This window comes from Hetaerina americana, unplaced genomic scaffold (genome assembly GCF_022747635.1).
Source record: "Hetaerina americana unplaced genomic scaffold, ioHetAmer1.1.p SCAF_12, whole genome shotgun sequence".
Classification (NCBI taxonomy): domain Eukaryota; kingdom Metazoa; phylum Arthropoda; class Insecta; order Odonata; family Calopterygidae; genus Hetaerina; species Hetaerina americana.
The window spans coordinates 8,941,364-8,965,886 of NW_027286292.1; the positions used below are offsets into that span (position 1 = coordinate 8,941,364).

At 38.8% G+C, this 24,523-nt stretch overlaps 1 protein-coding gene across 1 annotated transcript in view; it reads left to right on the forward strand.

Annotated features, from left to right (window-relative positions):
- LOC139685799 (uncharacterized) overlaps window positions 1–24,523 on the forward strand; it is a 76,197-nt gene that overhangs the window by 45,190 nt on the left and 6,484 nt on the right. The window lies entirely within an intron of this gene.

The window sequence follows — 24,523 nt, forward strand, 5'->3', positions numbered from 1 at the left end:
AGTTGGTCTGTAATGACAGACGGTCTCTCCGAACGCTCATCGTCGTGTGTGTTCCCCCTCCCCATGTTGAAGTTGCGACACCACCGCCGAACAGACGACTCGTCCATTACATTGTCTCCATACACCTCCTTTAATTGGCGATGAATATCACATGGGCGAACGTTTCTTGCATTGAGGAATTTAATCACTGCCCTCACTTCACAACTGGCGGCGTTCTCAATTTTTTTAAACATTGTAAACAATCACAGAAACAACACAGGCAATGCTAGCGTCACGCAACTTGGCTCAGAGAAGGCAGACAAGCCACTGAAGCTATCTGACCTCGTCCAGCGGCTACTCGCGTCGTCAGCACTTCATGCGGCACGAACGGGTACTACTTTCCCGATGACCCTCGTATTTAGCAGAGAACCTCCGGTCAAATTTAGTAGCTTTGCAACCTCGCTACGCTAACTAGCTCCACCTTTTACCAAGAGCCACGTTAATTCAATAGGATTACAATCGGAGCGACATGGTGGGAGACGCAATACCGAATGATCTGCCCTGTGCGATAACTGTCTAACTCGTACGCCATAGTTCTCGGCTTCAGGGCATTTATTGAGAAGTGTAACTATGCCCAAGGTCGGCTCGCATCATATGGCTCTAGAAGCAATCCACCAGATATTATCACATTTTGTATATGCTGGCAGACGCACCTTTACAGTGATTAAGAAATAACTGTCCCCGTTGCTCATCGCAATGACTGTACCCTTCATGTCTTCTATTGTACAAAATAATTAATGAAAGATAAAACATTCCTTTGAAAGTACGCATTAATATTTTTGCAATGGTCATCATTGACTGATTTTATTTGGTCCGGAAGACAATTTGCAGGCACACCGGCAAATAGTCTGCGGCAACATGACGCACTATAACTCTCCCACTTCTTTCAATTTCAACTTCCATTCCTGTATCATTGCTCTTATCCCAACAAACCCTGCCTTGTATTTAGTAAGAAAAACAATCTACGCAAAAATCAACAGGAAACAATTTATTCTCTTAACCGGAGGAGGTTCCTCCTAACATCCTCGGAAAAATCAACGTGAACCCTCACAGTATTCTCTCTTTGCATCAGGAATTTTCATAATTTCACTGTCTACTTCTATACCTTGATTTCTCCAAATGGACGCAATTACTTCCAGGGAGGTGGTTTCCTTCAAATTGGTAAGTAATGTTTTCAGCTTCGGGTACTATCTCTCTTAATATTCCAGAACCATTCTATGAATAAAACATTTATCAAATTCCTCTATTTCTGCACTTACGGCATATTCCATCCTCAGTTTACAACGAGAATGATGTTGCAGGTATCCCGTTTTTCTCTGGCTCTCCCTTCCACCTCGTGGGCTTCGACCCAGAGAACGCTTGCTATCACGACAGATAGATAAGAGATATCTTTTCCTGTATTTTATTCAATCAAACCATAGACCCATGGTCCTTCGCTTTCCTTTGAGAACATATTTAAAAGTAATAAATATTATCCCGACCTTGTTCATTAACGTAGTGTATCCAAAACAACTGACCTCAAATTCCTGCACACTCTTACACAGTGAACAGCCAGCAAGAACACAAAATCGTTCGTACCTAGTGTAATTGCCAACAAACGAAATATGAGACCAAAACGTAGAACAACCGAGAAAATAGTAAGCCAAAGTAGTCGGACTGACTCCCTCCTCAAATGCATTTCATGACAAACTTCTGTTAATGCCTGAAAATTGAAAGGCATACAAATTATTGCTCCCTCTATGGGGAGGAGAAAAGTTTAATATAGCCATATTTTGAATCATAACGCGATAGTTTTACTCATCAATAGATAAAATAATATATTCACTGAATTCGCAATACATGAGAAAGTTATTGAACTGGAAAACCTATAGAGCTGTGAAATCACTTTCGAATTACGTGTAAAAAGGTAGCTGTAATTTAATACTTAAGCCATGAATTCCAAGTGTAAATGGAACTCAAGAGTTCGCAGTACTGAAATCCATACGTTATTCAAAGGATAATGATTCCATATCTACATTTCTCCAAGAACCTTAAAATGTTTCTCCACGGTCTATTGCTTGATCTGTTACACGCATGAAAATGGCGCGGGATATGACGCGAAATAAATTGTGCATTTCATTTCATACTTTCTTGGACTACGAAATTATGATTTTAAATAAACTTTTTTCGGTCAGTTTATAATATTTTTCAGGAAATGAGAATTACTAATATCAACTAAAATCGGAAAATAACACTTCGCGTCACCTTGCAATCTACCACACCAGCTTACAACCGAAGGAATTTCAAAAATCATTTAATCATGCTGAAATTAGACCGCCTTTGACATATTTCATAAGGCCTCAAAATCATGTGCATTCTGTAACCAAAATATAAAGAATTCCTTTACCCACAGTAACTGGATATCACCCCGCTAGTTTATCATATGTAACATCAATGCCCAGGCAAAGTTAACTCAAATAACGTGCTTTTAATCCCACCTAAATTTTTAATGAAGTTATCCCACACATCTTCGACTTCAAAAGCACGTTGCGCTATATTGTTAATGAAAATTAAATAAATTGTGGGATGGTTATATGAGTAAAATGGTGTTAATGAGAATTTTGGGTCGAGAGTCATACTATAAACGAGTGTATTCGACGTCAATAAATTATGCCAAGATTTATTCTCTCATAAAAGGAGAAGATAGGCATTATTTCCAATGGAAAAAATATTCAAAGGTGAAACGTCGTGCCAAATGAAAGTCAGCCGTGGAAGTATTCAAATACATTTAATTAATGTAAGCGTATACTGCCTTTGCGTGTAGGTATATTCGCACGTTTAGGTGAGCGTGTTCATTAGTATACTAATAAATATTTTTTTCCTGTCTTTCAATGAAAGTGGTGGTGCCACGAAAAATTACAATCAACCGAAATATTCCTCTTCTATGTTAATGATATTTTGTTTAGTAATAACCAATTGACAACAATTTTCCTCTGGATAGTGACTTATAACGAGACAATGATTTATTCAGAGCAATTATTTATATTCGCACAATACCGAAACCCTTATATAGGGAAACGTGATACCATTTGGTTGTTATTATGTTCGGATTCCTTCGTAACACGACTGGAAATACGCAATGGATTTTTTGTCTCCTACAATTTTCTAGTACAGAAAAATACGTGTATATATATATATATATATATATATATATATATATATATATAAACATATAAACAGGGACCGTACAATAAGTATCGGGACTGGTTCCAAAAATCAAAATTTGCTGCAGTTATTATTACAACTACTGAATAATCTTCAAAATACATTCCTCCTGCATTGATGCACTTAGTTCGGCGCGTTTGCCACTCTTCAAAAGCCCGCTGGAAGTCAGTATCCGGAATACTGTTGAGGGCCTTAGTCGTCGCCGCTTGAACCGCCTCGATGGAGTCGAACCGGTATCCTTTGAGCACCTTTTGAGCTATCCTTTGAGGTAATGACGCCGTCGAGAAAATATTCATCTTTCTGGACGCGGTCCAAAGTTTATGGCGAAATTTCCACCCGCAACAGTGTTCGTTCCTCGCTCAAGACTTCCGGCACAGGCTTCGCGCACAATTTCCTCATCGCAAGATCCTCAGTAACAATGGTGTGGACGGTTCCGACTGAAAGGCCGGTATCCTCACTGATAAGGGTGATGGTTAAACGCCTGTCAGAGTCCAACACTTCTTTTCACTTTGACCACCTGAGCATAGGTTCGAGCGGTCGTCGGGAGTTCGACGCGGTGCTCATCTTCGACGAGCTCTCGGCCTTTCCTAAACATTGTGTGCCAGTCAAACACTCTTTTGCCGCTTAAGGCATCCCCATAAGCCTGTTTAATTAGTTCAACGGTCTCCAACGCGGATTTCCCGAGCTAAACGCCAAACTTCACGCTTCGCGGGCGCTCTCCATGCTGGCGCGACGACACCACAAACAACCACACGTCACAAAAATCCAACTCCTGCCTCAACGCATGCCCAGAGGCGACTGGACTAAAGTGCACCTGAGTGGTGGGGAACCCCTCTACCGAGCCGTCCCGTCGGACCCCCATTCACCGCTCCCTTGAGGCCATAGCGGACCAGTCGCGAGACTTATTGTGCGGACCCTGTATATATATTTAACATAACATGTGAAAGTTCCACGGATTTGAAAAATAATGTGTATCACGTTAGCACAACAAAAACAAATAAAAACACAAAAAAGAAAAGGAATTCACACGTTTTCGAATTTTCGGTGGTCAAGCCACCTATCTCAAGGAAGATAATTAAGAAACTGTTCCTATATATAAACACACACACACATAAATATATATATATATATATATATATATATATATATATATATATATATATATATATACACACACACACACAACACACACACGAATATATAAATATGCACAGACATAGACGCGCAAGAATGTATACATCGCATATGTGCGTTTATATTTCCCCATGTAGTGCCTTCTAGCCATCTTTGGCTCTTATCTCCTTTCCGCTCAAACTTTATTCAATTAAGTTCACCCCCTCTATTGATTCTCCCGTCCCTACTCGACCGCGCCCTCCTCTCTACTCCATTACGATCCCAAATCACTCGCCCACCTCCGTCCACCTGGTTTCCTTCCATACTCTTGCTCTTCACAGCAACTCCATTTCAAGAGGAACTTACTGAACGTGTTATACTCGGCCATTTAGGGGTAAAATTCAACAACAAAACATCTTTTTGATTTGATGGAGATTCACCGTCGACATTATGCTACTTGTACACGCAAGATTTAATACAGAGGGTTTTGTCAATACAAATGCTCACTTTCAATGGTTTTCCTCTTGCCACATATACCTACCGTCTCAGTCTGGAGGTTCATCACGAGCCTGTTCTTTAAGGCATAGACTTTGTATCTGGTACTCGAATAGCCTTATATATATATATATATATATATATATATATACATACATACATATATATATTTTATATATATATATATATATACATACATATATATATATATATATATATATATATATATATATATACATATATATATATATATACATATATATATATATATATATATATATATATATACATATATATATATACATATATATATACATATATATATATATATATATATACATACATACATACATATATATATATACATACATACATACATATATATATATATATATACATACATATATATATATATATATACATACATATATATATATATATATACATACATATATATATATACATACATATATATATATATATATACGCACACACACGTGTTTGTGTGTGAGCGGGAAAATATTCTATTCGATAGGTATTTTAACGAAGCCCCATTACCTAAAAATACTAATTTAAACGCTGCAGGATGGGTGAGTTAGAATGACAATTCTTTGCGATAGAAATAATTTGACGGACGTGAAATAAAAACTTTTTGAGTAAAAATATGTTTATTTATTACGACCGTGATGCAGTTTTATTTTAACAAATTATTTTATGAGGATTTAGGAGATTTCAGTTATTCTTATTCACTTTCAGCTGACAATATAATGATTTTTTCAAGCTCCAGAAGTGTTTTGACCTTTAAAGTAATGTCATGAGAATGACAGTAATTTCCCTTGCAAAGCTATCATATTAACTAATAGTAGCATGAAAATGTGTAGTTATTTATAACTGAATAATAATTGACAATACCTTTATGTTTTTCGTTTAATGTAAAATGAAATTAAAAAATGTAATTATTTTTAACTGGAGAGCTGCTTTTTTAAATGTGTAGAGGGGGTTTTAATTCCGCATCTGTTCATGGAATTTCTATGCATAATTTCATAAATTCGTACTTTCGGCATACTACCTTGATCAAAAAGTTCCCGGAATAACCACCGTGTGGCGCTCCCATCGTTCCGATTTGAGTTCTGGTTTTTTTGTTAAATTGGTACATCTGTTGTTGATATTCCCTTTAAATCTTAGTGTCATAACTTGACATTTGCAAAAGTTACGTAGCCAAGAGTACATCTATCTCTGTGTGTGTTGGCGATTTTTTACAATTGCAGAAATGGATTTAAATTTGCAACAACGAACTTGTATTAAATTTTCCGTAAAAAACGGATTTAGTGGCGCACGGACGTTGGAAATGTTGGAAAAGTGTTTCGGCAACGATTCTCTAAAAAAAACGGTCGTTTACCAGTGGCACGAGCGGTTCAGAAGTGGTCGTGAGTCAATCGAAGATGATGAACGCAGTGGCAGACCATCGACATCGAAAGTCGGTGAAAAAATTGATAAAGTAAAAGAAATGTTGGTCAATAACCGCAAATTAACCATCAGAGAAATAGCGGAGGACTTGAACATTGCCTATGGATCCGCCCAAGACATTGTGGTTAATGATTTGGGTTTCCGTCGTGTAGCAGCAAATCTGGTGCCAAAAGACCTCAATTTCATGCAAAAAAGAGACCGTGTTGACGTCGCAAAAGACATGATTTGCGAGGCTGAATCCGATCCCACATTCATCAAAAGGATCATTACTGGAGACGAGACGTGGGTTTATGAGTACGACACGCAATCCAGACATCAGGCAAGTGAATGGCGTTCACCAAATGAGCCGAGACCAAAAAAACCACGTCGTTTTCAGTCAAAAAAGAAGGCAATGCTGACGGTTTTCATGGATTACAACGGTGTAGTGCATCATGAATTTTTGCCAGAAGGCCAGACAGTAAACAAAGAGTATTATTTGGGCGTTATGAGACGTTTGCGTGAAGCAATTCGCCGAAAGAGACCAGAAATGTGGGCAGAAAACTCGTGGATTTTGCACCATGATAACGCACCGTCGCACAGTGCTATCATTATTCGTAATTTTTTGACGAAAAATGCAACAAATACCATCCAACAGCCACCGAATTCACCTGATTTGGCTCCCTGTGACTTCTTTCTGTTCAATCGAGTTAAAAAACCATTACGGGGAACGCGTTTTAGCAGCCGAGAGGAAGTAATGGAAAAATCGCAGGAAGCACTGATGGACATACCGAAAACCGAATATAAAAAATGTTTCGAGGATTGGATCAATCGCTGGCATAAGTGTGTTGCAGTCGATGGGGATTACTTTGAAGGGGACAATATAGATTTAGATGAATAAACTTGTATTTTTAATTTTCTGAATAAATTCCGGGAAATTTTTGATCAAGGTAGTATTTCATTCGATTCTTTCATAATGGCAGTTTTTCCCGAGTGGTGAAGCAATTTAGGAAATCACTTATCATAGAAACATATTACTTCATTATGTAATCACTGTATCCATTCTAAATTCACCTTCGTCTATTAAGTATTACCTACTAGTTTATTACGAATTCGCATATGATGAGTTTTAGACCCTGGAAGTATATATTGTTTAATAAAACCAGAACATATAGAAATACTAGGTTGATTGAGAAAAATTCCATTGAGCGCACTGATCAATTTACAATCTTTCATTAATTTAGTGATTGAACTACCTTGCTAAGGGTTAAGTTCCGACTAAGGATTAAATGGCTACTCGCATCTGTAACCATCTAATCTGATACTTGATTACCGACAATAGAAAAATGAGACCAAAAATCGGCCCAAGTAAAAATAATAAACAATATATACTGTTGTTACTATCAATATCATTTCTTGTATTTTTATTATAATGCTATCATTTATCTAAATCTCTTCATAAATAAAACAGTTTCCGGCGTCACTAGGTGGAAATTCTTCATATTGAACTTAAAATTACACCACTTGGCTTTTCCGCATTGAAAGTTTCTATGTGGAAAATCCAATTGGTTCAATTTTAAGTTCAATAAATCTCTTCATTCACTGTTATGCGCATATAATCTCAATCTCAGGAAATCCAAAAGTTAACAATTCGACGGAAAGGTCTTCAAATTTTCAAAATATAACGAATTCATGTTGACGTTTTGTCCTTAGCTTTAGGTAACATTATAGAGATATTATTTCACTTGCTCCATGGATAATGCCATTAAATAACTCTTTTAGAGTATATTTTGACGGAAAATATTTTTGAGAATTTGCATCATCTCCTGAATAATCTGGCCCGTTACACCCAAAGCAGGCTATTTCCGCTGCACAAATATTCAATTATTTTAATTACACAAAATGCGTGGAGATTCCACAAGAATCCGCAAGGTTTCTCTGAATATCGTTTTAGCCCACTCATTGGTACTCCATTACCGCACAGGATATTTTTTATGTCGAGTTGGTTCAACGTCCCAATTAGTTTTTCCCATCGGCAAAGGTCAGTGTCAAGAATATGAACCGGCGTAACTCTACAAGGAAATGAGGTTCTCGGGGAAGAATTCCGTAATCAACAAGCTGGCGGGAAACGCCTTTCTACTAGGCATCAAGCTTAACTTGTTGTTATGCGTGGAGTATACCTTCCAGGAAGCATCTCCACCGTTAATACTCGTGAAATTTACGAAGAACACAAGCACTAGAGGGCAAAAATATATTTCTCAGAAACGAAAGAGAAACTCGTAGTTACTCCTAAGCGGACTGTGGATAGTCGTTGCAGCATTATTAATCGTCTGTGAAGTATTCTATTCATTCGGAGGACGGATTCATGGACAAATACATAATACAGCTAATGTATTTAACTGGTAAGAATGAACGTTTTCTAGGAATATGTTACACTTTAAATACCTTCACGAATTTGGATTCCATTCCATGATAATAGTCCCTCGATTTCGTGATTAAATACGCATAATTTATATTTTTGCCTCGGGATCAAGCGGGAGTGTTATCCTAGCATCTTACTCGGTTTCCATTTAAGGTTTGACCGATAAATGTGTGAACTTTACTGCTAACTTGTAACAATATTTAACGATCAATGCGGCTCAACTTCGTATTTCATATCAGAGAATTCAGGCTCTCTTCATTGATTCTCAAAATCCCGGAGGCGTACTCAAGATGGGGCTTAACTAATACGAAATATTTTCCATCATTAGCTTATTTCTTCAGGGAATAACCAATGATTTTATTTAATTCATTCAATTCAATGGGAGCGCACATGTAAAATGTACAGTAGATCCTTGAAAATTTTAAAAGAGTATTTGCGGCTTTGAACATGCCTACTCAATCCGTTCGGTGTCCCAGACTGCTCAGATAGAAGTGACGGGTAATGAGTATTGATGGCGGTGATGGGAGAGATGAGAGAGGGGTGTCCATTATCACCCAACCGTTTCAACTGATATGTAGAGGAAATGAGTAAAGAAGTATGAGAAGAACTGGAGATAGGAATTAATGTCGTAGGAGAATGCATTAAATCAGGTTTAGGGATGCAACAACTTTAGTTAGTCAGACAGCTAAGGGATTGTGAGCATTGCTCAAGATATTGGAAAGTGAATGAAATATGTATAGGATGGGAATCAATATAAACAAAGCAAAGGTTATGTGGTTTGTCGAGAAGGAGGGAGGCAAAAGTAAGCGTTGAAACAGGAGAGTCAAAGAAGGTCGATTAGTGTACTGATGTTTGAAGTATTACGGACCAAGATGGCCAAAGTGGTAGTGAAATAGGAAAAATAATTGTATTAGACAAAGACGGTTTCACAAAGACGAGAGAATTGATAACAGGCACGTCGTGTAAAGGTATTAAGATATTAATAGCAAATATAGTTCTAAAAAATGGTTTGGCACGGCACAGAAACATGGCTATTGAAGCAAAATGTTTTGCGTAGACATGAGACTGTTTAGATTTGGACGATGAGAAGGATGAATAAGGTAAAATGGACGAAAGGGAATACAAACAAGAAGAATTGAGTATGGTGAAGGAGGAAAGTAGATGTTTGGGAGAATTCCAAATAAAAAAATTATACAGAGGATTTTGATAGACTGTTAAAGCAGGAAAGGTAAATGCAGAGCATTTTAATAAGGAATGGAATGTTGACATTGTAAATCCAACGAGATTGGGGAGGAAAAGGATTGGCATGTTGGACGAAATGATGGGAGGAAGGTAAAGCGTAAAGAAGGGTCTATTTTAGTGTCGTGTGCCAGTTTGTGTTTTGGTAGGAGAAAAATTGAAAAAATCATCGCTCAGTATGTGCCCATCTCAAACCTTACTTCAACAGTAGAATACAATTAATGTTAGTTCTTGAACTTAATATACATTTAGCCTATGGAGACAATCGAGGCAGTTTGACGAAAAATTGTGAAATTTTTCCTGCGATTTCGTAAAACGTTCTGGTTATGTTGAATTTTACATAGTAGTCAGGCGTTTAGTTCAATTATTTAGGCATGGGTCCTAAGTCAAATTCCTTACTGATGTCTTTTATCACTAATGTCTAAAATGCTCGTGTTTTCACTGATATTCAGGGTCACTTAAGAAACATTTCCAAAGAAATAATATCACAACCGTGTCAAAATCAATCCACATTTTGATAACAGAGAGGTAGTGTAAGGGGGTGATGTTAGTCAACTTAAAATTAGGGCCCCAAGTAAAATTTCCGATTTGCACCTTTAGACAACCACGAATAAAATCAAAATGCTGCTATCCTCTTGTTAATAGGACCCGTCTTGAAGACACGGCTTGCAAAGGAATAGCAAGTATTCCCGTAATCTAACGTTCTGATATGCATACTTCTCGAGTAAAAACATAAGTTAGGTGAGGCAAACCAAAATTTTATTGAAAATCGTCAAGTTAGAGACCCTACTTCCGAGACACTTCAGAGAGATAGATCTCATGAGCTGTGGGCTCGTGACGCGGTGGGTGTTTTATGGATGAGGCTGCAGGAGAAGGTGAGGGAAATGGGTTCTGGGTTTGTCCTTCCGAGACGCGGAAGTGGGTGGAGGGGTGAGGGGTATACTGATGGAGAACGAAAATGATGGGGTGGAGGCTGAGCTGGGATGGTGTGAGTTTTCCCTACCGAGCCTATTTGATGCGCAGGGGAGGAGAAGGGTAACGAGGGTAAACAAAGAAAAAATGACGAGAGATTGGGACGGCCGAGATGGAGTTGCTGAGGGATGAATGTGAAAATGAGTCGAGGGGGTGGGAGATTGAGGCTATGTAATGAAGTTTGCAAGAAGAATGGAAAGGGAGGTGAGGAAAGACGTAGAGATTGTGTTCAGAAATGACTATGAAATGAATATCTAGTACTTAAGCCAGGGGGGATGATTGACTTAAGGGCATAGACTGCAAGACTTGGGCTTCGATGCGTGACCTGTTAATTAGAAGAGAAAAGGAGGGTCTCAAGCGAAGACGATAAGTTCGACAACAGTCGAACTTATCGTCTATTACATTGTTCGGAATCAGGAAATTGGTGATGGAAAAAAATTCACCGCGTTTAACTGTAAGGTATTGGTTGCCATTCGTTGACTTGTAATTTCAGTACTGAATGTATTTATCCATTTGGCACAGACCAGCACAATATTTTATTTAGAATATAAATACTAACAATAATAATGCATATTTGGTTGAACCGCAGTGATTTCCTGTTGTAAACAATATGCCTCTCTAGGGTGATAATATTTTTGCATTTTCAATTATAAAATTCGGCCGTGTCCTCGGCATGTAAAAGCTGCTTAATTCCAACCGGGGGCAAGGTCGTCGAGTTTAACGGGGGCCAAGAGGGAAACTCGTACAAACCTCTAGCCGACCGTGAAAAATCTGTAATACACTTTCTGATATTTTCTTTGGGGGATAGCCTCAACGTTAGATATTCGAAGGGGGTAACATATTTCATTTACATTATTAATAAATCAAAATAAATAAATATATTACGTGACAGAAAATATTAAGACATACAATACAAATAAGATAGATACATACAATATCATAATCATGAGGAAACATATTAAGAGGTTAAAAGAGTCACATAAAATACCCCTCCTATGGACTAAATCCTTGATGTGGTGGAAGGGCTTGTGCGTTCCGATGACCCCTAGAGCTATTCTAGCGGGAGTAATGATAATTGCTCCAGGTAGGGTCACCCATGCCGGATAGGTCGAAGGTTAGGAGCCAGACAAAAGGTAGTCCACGCAGCGTCTGTTCCTCAGTGAGGCGGCGGCAAAGGCGTCTGACCCCAGTGGGGCGGCCAGTAAGTGATGGTGTCACGTTAAAAACACTATTGAGGAAGGCAACGGGAAACCACCTCAATTATCATTCCCGAGACTTAACGATGGACACTAGAGAGAATATGAGTCCTGGCAACTACGGGGTTCGGCCCAATCGGCCCTGTATCGTGCCCGGCAGCGGTGGATGCAAGGCTTCCGCGGTCGTCATCCCACGAAACCCTTGCAAGGGAAACCGGTAGCAGCAGGAAAGAAGACGCAGAAGAAGAAGACCAATTTAAATAGAATAGGAACTTGGAATGATAGAAAAATGTTGAGGGCAGGAAAAAAGGAGAATATTGAGCAATAGACGGAAGAGGAAATATAGATATTTTAGCTTTATGCGAGGTGAGATGGAAGGTTATCGGGGATTACTAGAGTGATGATTATAGAATAATATACAGCGGTTGGGACGAGGGCCAACAAGGGGTTGCCCTAATACTGAATAAAGAGGTAAAAAGAAGCGTAGTCAACATAGAACAATCAACGAATAGAATATTACAAGGATATATAAAAGCAGAACCGACGAACTTGGTCATTGTTCAGGTATACATGCCACAGAGCAAGCATAAGGAGGAAGAGGTCGATAGGATATACGATCAATTAGAGGACATTATCCTGTGTGTTCCTGCAGGGAAACATTTGATGGTGATAGGGGATTAAAATACGACGGTAGATGAAGGAAGAGATGGTGATGAGTTGGGGACTACGCTTTAGGCACGAGGAATGACCGCGGGGAGAAAGCAGTTGAGATCTGCAGGAGACAGGGGTTAGTCATCACCAACGCTTGGTTTAGACACCACAAAAGACGCAGGTATACTTGAAAAATGCCAGGTGACTCATAAAAGTATCAGTTAGATTATATTCTGGTTAAGCATAGGTTTAGGAAGAGTGAGATCAATTAGCACAGCTTCCCGGGAGCGGATGCAGACTCTGACCACAATTTAGTTGTTATGAAGTATAGCGTCCGTTTCAAAAAGATTAGGCAGAGGCGGCGGGTTAGGGAATGGAATGTAGAAGCATTAAATGCATTGACAAGGAAGGAGTATCTGCAGGCTGTAGAGAAAATCATGGCTGACGGTAAAGAGCTAAGTACTATCGAAAAAAAATGGGAATGTATCAAAAAAAGGACATCGAAAGCCAAAAAAGAAACTATAGGAACCGTTAATGGGAAAAGGACAAGGAAACCATGGATCACGGATGAGATAATAATAAAGGTAGATGAGAAAAGAAAATTGAAGTACGTAAGCACAGTGTCAGGAAAAAGGAAGTACAAAGTTAAATAATAAATTGAGACCGGTAAAAAATAAAGCAAAAGAAGCATGCTTGAAGACGCAGTGTGAGGATATGGAATAGTTTGCCGAGAAAGGGTGAAATTGATGCGCTATACAGCAAGGTTAAGTCACTATTGGAAAGTAAGAAGGGAAGATCTGTGCTAACAGTTAGAGATAAGTGGGGTAATATAATAGTTGACAATGAAATAATCGAAGAGAGATGGAGGGAATATATAGAAGAACTGTATGGTAAAGATCATAGGCCAACAAGGTTAGACTTGGAAAAGGAACATGACGTAGACAAAGAAAACATATGTCCAGGTATATTCGACTATGAGATAGAAAGGGATTAAAGGAGATGAAATCAATCAAGGCCATGGGTGTACAAAAAATTCCTGTGGATCTAAACGCCTTCGTCATGATGGAAAACGGAGCTACATATTACGCTATTTTCTCAGCGTATTATTTACTTCCCTTTAAGAATACATCCCTGCGTGAATTTTTGACGCTGGCCGAGGGATCGTTCCGACACTTTGGTGGCGGTTTTCGAAGTGCCATCAAAACAGGGTGGGTTTCTATGGAAACGGACGGCAGGTAAATGAAATGACTCCACTCCCCTCCGCCTGATGATACTCCGGCGTGTCCTCCCGCTCGAGAATTCACCCGGATACAGTGGGCGTCTAACACCAGCATAGTATATGCACATCAGTCCCGGTACCAGCCAAATCCATAAATGTGGCGATGAGTGTGCGCTAGATTTGAAATATATTCCCATCAGCGTTATTTACTGCTTTAATGCAATAATCCCGTTAAATTTCCCTGCTTCATTTTGAACTTCGACGGAAAACAAATGCTGACGTATCTATTTCTATGTCGACCTTGAGGGTGTTGTGCTTTGACTATTCTCCACAACCCAATTATTTATTACATACTGACATAAATGAAAACCGCTCGTCAAAGTTTCCTACCAGAGGTCCCGTGCCTACATTTTCATTTCACATTATCCTAATAAACATGACTTTGGGAAGAGGTCAAATCTCGACGCAGGGCACATCGATTTTCGTATAATTTTGGACTCGTCCGATTCCCTTCCTCTCTTTGCAAAACTTGATGGCATTGAAACTTTTATGACGATCTCTTATCCATTATTTCTGTCTTACCGAACAGTTACTCCTAATGACCGAGTTTTAGTTGATTAAATGTCCTCTATATCATAAAACCTTTCCCCTCAACCGAGACCCAAGTTTTATTACTTTGCCTTCTGTTATTTTCAACCGCATTCCTCGACAATCTTAAAATTGTATCGCCCTTGGTTTTCATTATTTGCCTCAAGCGCGGATGTGTCAAATTTTTCTAGAGAAGTGAGAGCCCAGATGGCTCTTAAGCTTATAATCCTCCCAAAATCCATGTGCAACTGATGCATGAAAATCCTGGATTATTGCCAGGAATTCCCTGTTTTTTAATATAATCCTCTCTTTCTTCTATAAAGCCTTGCCAATCAGCCCATTCAAATAGTTAAATCATATTATTTATTAATTTAAACGATATATTTATTGTAATTTACGGTAAGTTATTGTCAAGTATATGTTTATAAAATTCATGAAGGATACCCTGGTTCAATAAATATCCCCTGGCACTCGTTTCATGAAAACTGTAGATTTTATTGCTCTAAAATGAGTATTTAACGGATCACCCCTCAGTGATAGCGTACTGAACTACGAGTTACCCGTCATCTTGTATCATGTTTCGTGCCTTCATCTACGCTCACGTGAGGAACCTTCCTTTCCTCTTCATCTCTCACGTCACTACCATCGACTTCTAGCGCAAAATTCTTACTTTGTCTCACGGATTGGATTTTCTACCCCGGGGATCTCAGCCTACCCTTCTTTTTATTCCGGAACTCAAATTTCACCCCTCACCAGAGGAATCTTTCACAAATCCCAAATCTGTACACTTCCAAGAAATTCTATTCCGCGGAATCCCTTTCCTATTAACTTTACCTTTTGATGTTTGTCCTTCGATTGACCGCTTTTTGATAGACGATACTTTTCTTTTTCTCTTAAAACAGCAGCTCTTAGATCATTTTTACCTCCGCGTCTCTAATACTATCGTTTACGAATTATCCCATTGTTCCGGTTATGCTAGTTATTTTATTCGTATGCATTGATGTATTTCAAGCCAATGTTTTGGGTATATTTTAACAAATTTATTGAAAAATATCGGATTCACAACCACGATTTCATTTTTATATTATTTTTCAATCTCCATATTATGATACATTTTAACGACACATATCGTCTGAGGTAACCGATAAACTTTCTACGCCAGAGAGTAGGCGTTACGTTCAGATTAATAGAGACATTATTATTAGGTAATCTACCGGTTAAGGTAGGTTTTTTTTTGATGGACAGCTACTGAATAAATATTTTGTGACTCCTAACAAAACACAAAATCCAGTATCCTACTCTACATCAGGTCCCTCTTCATCTCTGAGTACTTCCTTCCTCCCTTCATCCTGTCCAACATCCCTATCTTGCCCCTTCCCTTTCCTCGTTTGCCTAACATTCTCCCCTCTATTACAGTCTTCAAAATCCCACCGCCGGTCAATTTCCCCTTCATCCACTTTTCCTGCCTCCATAGGATTGCTCCCAACAAACCCCTCTCTTCGCCCACCATACCAAGTACTTCCTCATTTGTTTTCTTCTCTGTCCATTTCACCTTCTCCATTCTTCTCCACACCCACATTTCAAAAGCTTCCAGTCTACGCATATCCCCCTGCTTCAATGACCACGTTTCTGCGCCGTACAAAGCTACGCTCCATATCAAAGTTTTTACGATTCTTTTCTTAATATCCTTACTCAACGTCCCTGTCATCAACTCCTTCCTCCTTGTGAAAGCCTCTTTGCCTAGCGCAATTCTTCTCCTTATGTCCCTACTACTTTGACCGTGTTGGTCCAAAACACTTCCGAGATACGTAAACTGTTCTCCCTGCTCTAGTTTTTGCCCTCCTATTTTAATGTTTAGCTTAGCCTTTTTCTTTCTAGAAAATCGCATATCCTTTGTTTTATTAATATTGATTTTCATCCCATACCTGTCGCACTGAATTTCCAATTCACTAAGCAATGCTTGCAACCCCTTGGCTGACTGACAAACCAAAGCTTGGTCATCAGCAAACCTAACTGATTTTACGACTTCCCCGCCCACTTTCATTCCTACCTCCAGTTCTTCCCATGCCTCTTTAATCATTTCCTCCATATATACATTAAACAGGAACGGTGGTAATGGGCAACCTTACCTTACACCTCTTCCTAACACTGCCCATCCTGATTCTCTGTTCCCCGCTCGCACCTGAGCAGTCTGAGACATGTACAGGTTGCGGATTAGCCTCCCTTCCCTCCAATCTATTCCTATTTTCTCCAATATACTCATTAGCTTTTCCCACTTCACTCTATCAAACGCTTTTTTGAAATCTACGAAACAAGGAAAGACCTCCTGGTTGTATTCTACATTCCTCTCGATAAATTATATATAACATAAATTCCTAAATTAACTTAATCCTTACAATTGTTAGCAATTGATTCAATTTTTCCTTTACATCAGTCTAAAGTGAAGAATATTGATCAATGTTTTCCTTCGACCATTAAAGCATACTTCGGTATTATTTTTTACCTGCAGAGATATGCAATTGAAACGTATTTCTTTGCAAGAGAGTCATTTATATGACTCTTAACCATTATATTTAATGCTCCCTCATTTAGAGTGGTAGTTCCTTTAGCCACAAAGAGAGCAGACAAGACCAAGTTTTTTAAAAAGGCTCAGAACACCCGAGTTTCCTCTTGATGCAGGAGTAATTATTATGGATTCATATTCTATTTGCAAGTTGAACTGGCTGTGTAACATTATGAACTTAGAACCAGCATAGCGACTTTTTCCTATTACCAAAATACAAAAATGTGATGAGGGGACATCACTGGGAAGATGTGGAAACAATAAAGCAAGAAACGACGAGAAAACTAAAAAGCTTAACTGCCGAGGACTTCCAAGGGTGCTTTAAACAGTGAAAAGGAAGATGAAATTAGTGCATAGCAAAGAATGGAGAGTACTTTGAAGGGGACAAAATTGATGTAGAGTATTGTTTTACAAAATAAAGTTTTTATAGTCTCAGTTCGCGTATTTATTGGACAGTGTAGTATAAAGGCGACATGTTGAAGGCCTCGTTCTTTCCTCGCACAATACATCAGCATGCCAAATTCAGCAATTACTCCTTTTGAATATACTTTAACTTAAAATTTATCTTTTTTGTACGACTCGAACACACCGGTAATCACATAATGTACGAAATAGGCATAGGTGGCGACTATTAAGGAAACATTTATCGACTATTAAGCAAACGTAAAGTGAAAGGGCACAAAGATTATATGCTCTAGAGGTGTATTAAAGGCGGATGCTATCGCATGAAAACACTTGTTCAATGGTGGGAATAAAAATGTTTTGAACGATTTCAGAAACTCATCCAAGCAGAAGCCACGATGCCTAAATATATGAAGTGCCTACAAATATTTTATCCATTTTTGGCAAAAATTTGCACACAATACATTCTTTTTAGCGATTCTTTCCAGTGTGAACAATTTTGGAAAGACACTTCTGATCTCTCACTTACATTCTCCTGTAAATGGTTTTCCGCCAAGCATATATGACTTCTATGATTATATTTCCATAAAACCTTTTTGCAACACCGTAGGAATATCATAAGTCATAGTTCCTCTAAAATACACCTTTTGAAACAGCTAACTCACGAAATCATTTACTTTTTATCATTAGAATTATTGTTATATATCTCTGATCCTCTTCCTCTTGCCCGTACATTTAACGTTCCTTTTTTTGATAATGAAACACCCAGCCGCTTTTTATTTGCTATCGCTTGGAAAACTTAATATCACCCCTGTTAAGAAAAATCAATACTTTTTTATCTATAAACTTTGACTCATTGAATGGATATTAATTAAAAAATGAACACATATTTCACCAGCAATGAGGCACTTACATTTCAGCCTCAACTCTCGCTCGGAAGTTCTTTAAAGAAACGATCGTTGACTACGCTTTCCTCTTTCTCACGGACGGAAGAGGAGCGATCCAGCGGAGAGTTGCCTGGGGAGCCACCTGTGGAGGGCGACTAAACGTAAAACCGCATATTATGATGGCTCGCATGTGGTCGACGTTTCGAAAATATCCACTAAGTACGGTTTAAAAGGCATTCGCCCGGACTAGAGAAGGGAAAATTTCTGCAATGATCATTTAAAGTAAATTACGTACATAAATTCAAAAAAATACAACGTTTCAATATTAGAAGTAATTTCAACATTCAGCATCGGTGTATGACTTCGGCTTCGGAAGCGTTATGGTTTGATAATTAGGTATTTTGATCGATTCATCTATACTCAAATTCCTCCATCAACCACTAGGGCGCAAAGAATTAGGTTCCTTTTGTTTTAAGTCGTTGGGACGGAAATATTGAGGAATTCTGGAAAGCTGTGATATACGATAATGTGTCCTTGAGGTGCTGCCTTTTCTGATGCATCACAAGTATTTTGCGTAGGGAAAATTAATTTTTAATGCTATATGCCCGACAGCTTTCATACATAGTCACTATTTCCCAACCGTCTTATATTTAAGTTTGGCAAATTTTTCGCAGGAAGCTATAGGGCCTATAATCCAAGAGAATGCGGATTATCTAAACAGGTTTGCTATTTTAGACATAGTAAGGTTAATACTAATGCCTAAAAACATCATGACTAGTCTTTTAATGATAACTATTCAAAGGTACTGAATTAAACTAAATGTACCCTAGCAGGTACAATAGGATTACTTAAAATGTGATAGCATGCCGAGTAATCTGGTTCATATGGAGCGTAATCATTATGGCTCTGAGTCTTGGTCGTAATAGAAGTATGTGGATATGGAGTAAAAAGGATCAAATAAATAGGACAGAAGATTGGCTAGACAAATGAGGAGAAATGATTGCTAGATTATGAGCGGCAGCGGGATGCCGAATGACTATGGTAAAAGGCGGAATAAAAGCGGAAGATATGATTAGTCATTTTGAGCGCCATTAATAGAGCTGGAAATCATGTGGACACGAAGAATGAGCTCGAGACGAATGTAAATGCTTAGCGGTGTGTCATACCTATTGGTAGACCTCGGAATTACGGCGAACTTCAACCTCAGTCCTTTGCTCAGCATAGATTTATGAGGAATAGTTTACGATCATGGGACGGCTTCAATCGTGAATGTCAGCCACCGAATTCAGAGTAAAACTGCTCCTTGGCATGACGTTCACGGTTGCTACCACCTCATACGCACCATGTGTCTCAAGCACGGTAGAAAAGGCTTTAAATCTAAGCTACGGTTGATGTTCCAAGTCGAAGACAATCCTAGGTAAGGATTCGATGGCAGACAATGAGAATACGCCTGCAAAAATTTCAGCGAGGGTAATCTCACGCAGTCCACGCAAATGAACTTTATGAATTCTCGCATTCGCGTTATTTCAACAGGCGTGAAGCGAACATTGCAGATTTTGTATGAGGGAGGGGACACGAGGGTTAACCATGAGATAACTTGATTAGTACGAATATGCTATACATATGTAAAGGTAAGGCGTGTCATTTCACATTTTTAAGGCCATATCTACAACATTTACAATCATTATTGAGCGCACTATAAAAACAGTGCAAAAGGTAAGTAAAATAAAAGTAAACAAACCATGCAAAATAAACAAATCATGGAAAATAAATGTGAACAAACCATGGGATTATCGAGAAATAGGAAAGTTAATGTAAACATCAAAATTGGAGAGCAACATTAGAGCGGATGGAGCATTTTACCAATCTTGAAAGTGTTTCGGAAGAAGACGGTCAAATTGTAAGGATTTCATTGGACAAAGAACTTTTACAAGGAAAGAGTTGATGACAAGGACTTTGAGTAAAGATATTTTATGAAAAGATTGTTGAAAACATAGATATAAATAGTCGTTTTATATGGCGCGAAAACTTGGTTGTTGAAGCAGGAGGACTAGCATAGATTGGAGATTATTGAAAAGTGGGTGTAGAGAAGGATGGAAACGTGAAATAGGTGGAAAGGAAAACAAACAAAGAAGTATTATACTTAATGGGGAGAAGAGAGAGTTTCTGGGAGAAACATATAGGAAACAGCAACTTTGAATGTAATCATTTTGAAGGCGGTGGAATTCTGACGGCTGTGATAGGGAGGAGGACGTTAGACAAGCGAGGTAGAATGTACTCGGAATTGAAGAAGCGTTTCCTACACTGTACGGAGTACGGTTGTATTGTTGAGTGAGGTTCAGAAATATAGCGATGCTCAGAATGTGGCCCTCTAAAACCTACCGTAAATGATCGACTAACAAATAATAATATAAAACGGACAGCAACCACATGGGATGGTATTAGATAAGTTTTAAAGAACATTTTCCAGCATTAAGAAACATTGTTATGAGAGGAAAACGAAGACACTGAACTACTGGTTGAAAAAATAGGAGTACCCCAAACATAAAGCGAGGAAATTTTACCAGAAGTGGGAATTTTTAGAAGTTTAATTTCACTTTGAAGGAATTTTTAGGATCCCTCGGTATACTGAGAGATCAGTTTAATCCAACATTCCCTGATTTGAATAATCTTTTTTTTTTCTCTACCTCAATTTGCAATCAAAATAAATCCAATATTTAAGCTATATAGCAACTGTAATCAAGATACCTCATTGTCATCTGCCATTTATTACGAGAATAGCAAAATATTTCTGCAGTTGTATCAAAAATTGGTGTCCTAGCGACCTCTGCCAATCACCCAAGTATTAGGTCAGAGGACGTAGATTTCTATAAACAAGAGCACTTTTTCTCATGTGAGATCAACAATTGTGAAAATTTTGAATCCCAAATTAAAATCATGGAGGAGAATCGTTCATGAATAGTCATAGGTAGATACTTGCAATAAAATTTGAAATTTAAGATATTTAGAAATCATTTAGGCGTTTCATTTTTACAATGTAAACAACTCGAGACTGTGATGGCTTTTCCCATACTCGCAGCGACTCAAAGGTAATTGTGATCCACATCTCTTTTGATCTAGCGAACGAAGTTTTTATTCGAGTTCGGAGAATAAAGTTTACACATCTCCGTTTTCCTAAATGGAATCGAAGGTAAAGTAGGAATCCACCTTTCGGTTAAAAACTTTTGGCATCGTTAAAGCGCTCGTCGAAAGTTTTACGTGCGCTCACAAGCGTGACCCAGTTTTCCTTCGATCGGGGGGAGAGAGAAAAGGAGTGGGATGTAAAGGAGGGAGAAGGGGCATACAACACCCGGGACGACAGGATTACTCAATGCAATCTACCCTTCAATTTCACTCCGCGGACTATATGACGAGGAATTACGCACGCTGGTGTCTGTAAGGTCCCGATTTGAGCGTACGCGAAGGAACGCGTTATTTCCCATTCTCCTCACGCATCGATCACGGGCATCTCTGCCACGTTTGCAAGACGGAAAGAACACGTATTAAAAAAACCGCTCGATCATATTTGGATGACCAATGTTCGTTCACGCGTGCGTATGGGTTGGTGGACCGGGCCAGAATCCGCCACACACGGCTGGGCAGAGGGGAGCAACCGACCGCAACGGACAAGGGTGTGAGTTTTTAATATGGGCAGACCTCCAGGGGGGGAGGTGAGGAAGGGAAGGATTGCGATGCGGAGGGGTGAGGAAGGGGAACTGTGGGACGCGTCAAACGTAAGAGGGGCGTTAGGCGTGTGAGGAGCGAACTCGCCTCATCTCGGCGGAATCCAGCGAACGGTGACGGAGGATTTTTTTTACATGCAACTAGCATGATAGGAGTCTTTTAGAGAACCCGAATGTTTATTTATGCCGAGAGCTAAAAATTTCCCGGCTACCGAAAACATCGTAAGCCGGCATTGTCCGCAGTTCTCATGAGGAAGCGAATTATTACGGATGCGTAAAATATTCCGCACATTCCTTTACCGAAAAGATGGAGAAGTTCCATTAACTTGGTAGGGGTAGACATGGAGTGGGCCTTGATCAGGTACCACGAAGTACGTGAAAATAGGAGGAGGCCCATAAACTTTAGCTATCCTGATGTCTAAATAACTAGGCCTGTTAAAAATCGAAAAAATATGAACTGAGGACGCTAGAACTAAAATAATTGAAGGTGAGCCCAAACAGCCGTTATAAGTATCTGGGTTCACTTAATATATCCCATGCCTGCTTCCAGCAATGCTATTCAGATCCTGCTTCTCAAAACTACATGTGATTTTACAAGTTCTCAATGAACATTCATAAATTTAAATAACAACTTTCTAAGCAACACACAACATTTAAAGCAGACCTTATGAGTGTCAAAACAGAGGGATCTTCATCATAACGGCCTGTACCTGTATGTGTAAACTGAATGGACTGGTAAATTGACTTGTAGAGTTAAAAATAAGTCTGCCGACAGAAGATGCCATACTTTCCACTAGACCCACATGGCCTACAGATTTGCCACCAAATGTTTATGCATTCCTCGTCGGGCCCATCTGGCATTTAATTACTTTCACGTCTTAGAGAATAATCACTTCTCACGGATACGCACATTTCAGCTAAATATAACCTCCGTCCCATAAAATCTGAATACTAAACATTGCATTAACTAACTTATTTTGCAAACCTTAACCACCTTACTACTGAATTGTTCGCAAAGAATATGACCATCATTTCTAAACATTCATGTAAAGTAAAATAACTACGTTTATACCATATTAAGCAGTATTAGCAATAACTTAAATTTACTCTTTTTTTCAGATTGCAATTTCAGAGACCCATGAAAGACTGAACCGATAAAGGAATGATACGCCAGTGAATCAACAAAAGACAAATCAAAAATGGCACAGAAACCGAATTTCTCAAAAAGTGAGTATTAAATGAGTTTGAGTATTGAATGATATCGATCGATCGATCAAAAGTCACGATACATAAGCTACTGAAGTTGAATGCTGTATTTTGTTCGGTATTCCACCGTTAGCCATGTCCAACTGGTTAAAAATATTTATTTCATTTAGATATTCCATTTCACCGAATATCCTTTCTCCATGAAATCACCTTTTAAATATCATAAATAGCTGCCCGTATACGAGTAATAATTCCGTTGTAAGAGTATTAGCGTTCACCCGCATACAACTCTCCCGGGAGACAGACCTTTTTTTGAGCTTGGTTGTTCCAAATTTTGTATTAATGTACATATGTGGGTCAGATCTTTGTAGAACCACATATGTACACATAAACATGGAAACGTATTAAACATGGTTAGAGGTCACTTGACTGGAAACACAGTCGCAGGCCGTACGATTTCCTGTTAAATTCTCAAAACCACCTGACAGTTCAATGAATCTGTTGAGAATGCGGACATCCCGTGGATTAATTCTAGCCCTATACTTTAATTTGGCCATGCAAGCAAGTGAAAACACCCTGATATTTATTTCCTCCATGCAGATTTAGCTACACTTAAATTACAACAATTAGGGATGCGGACGAGGAATAAGTGCCGTACTATCGCTCATATGCAACAATGCACATAGTATATCATTAAAACGTTGAAACCACCCGTCGTGTCATTATACAATCGCGTCGCGTTTTGTTCATTCCAAATTCCATGTAAAAGTCTTCATTTCGTTAATTTTTTTTGGCCGTAACACTGCCACCATAAATGTCGCTATCCTGTGACCAGGCTGTTTCACGTTCATTTTTGGGCACTGTGTATATATCGAGGACGAGAGAAATCCAAGTATGACGAACGGATGAGGAAAATACAGAAACAAATATAATGCCACAATTAAGCAATGAATTTCAGAATCCTTCGAAAGCAAAAAAGGAAGGTTGTCGACCCGGTTGTATTTATTGTTAAAATTGGCTTGAATTATGGGTTTATGAATGGGAGCGCAGAAGAGGCTCGACGGTGGTCAAAACAGTGGTTGCGTAAATTATGGCGATCCACAATTGCCTCGGCTCGAAACGTACGGTGAAAACTACTTACTCCCAGATAGGTTGGAAACAT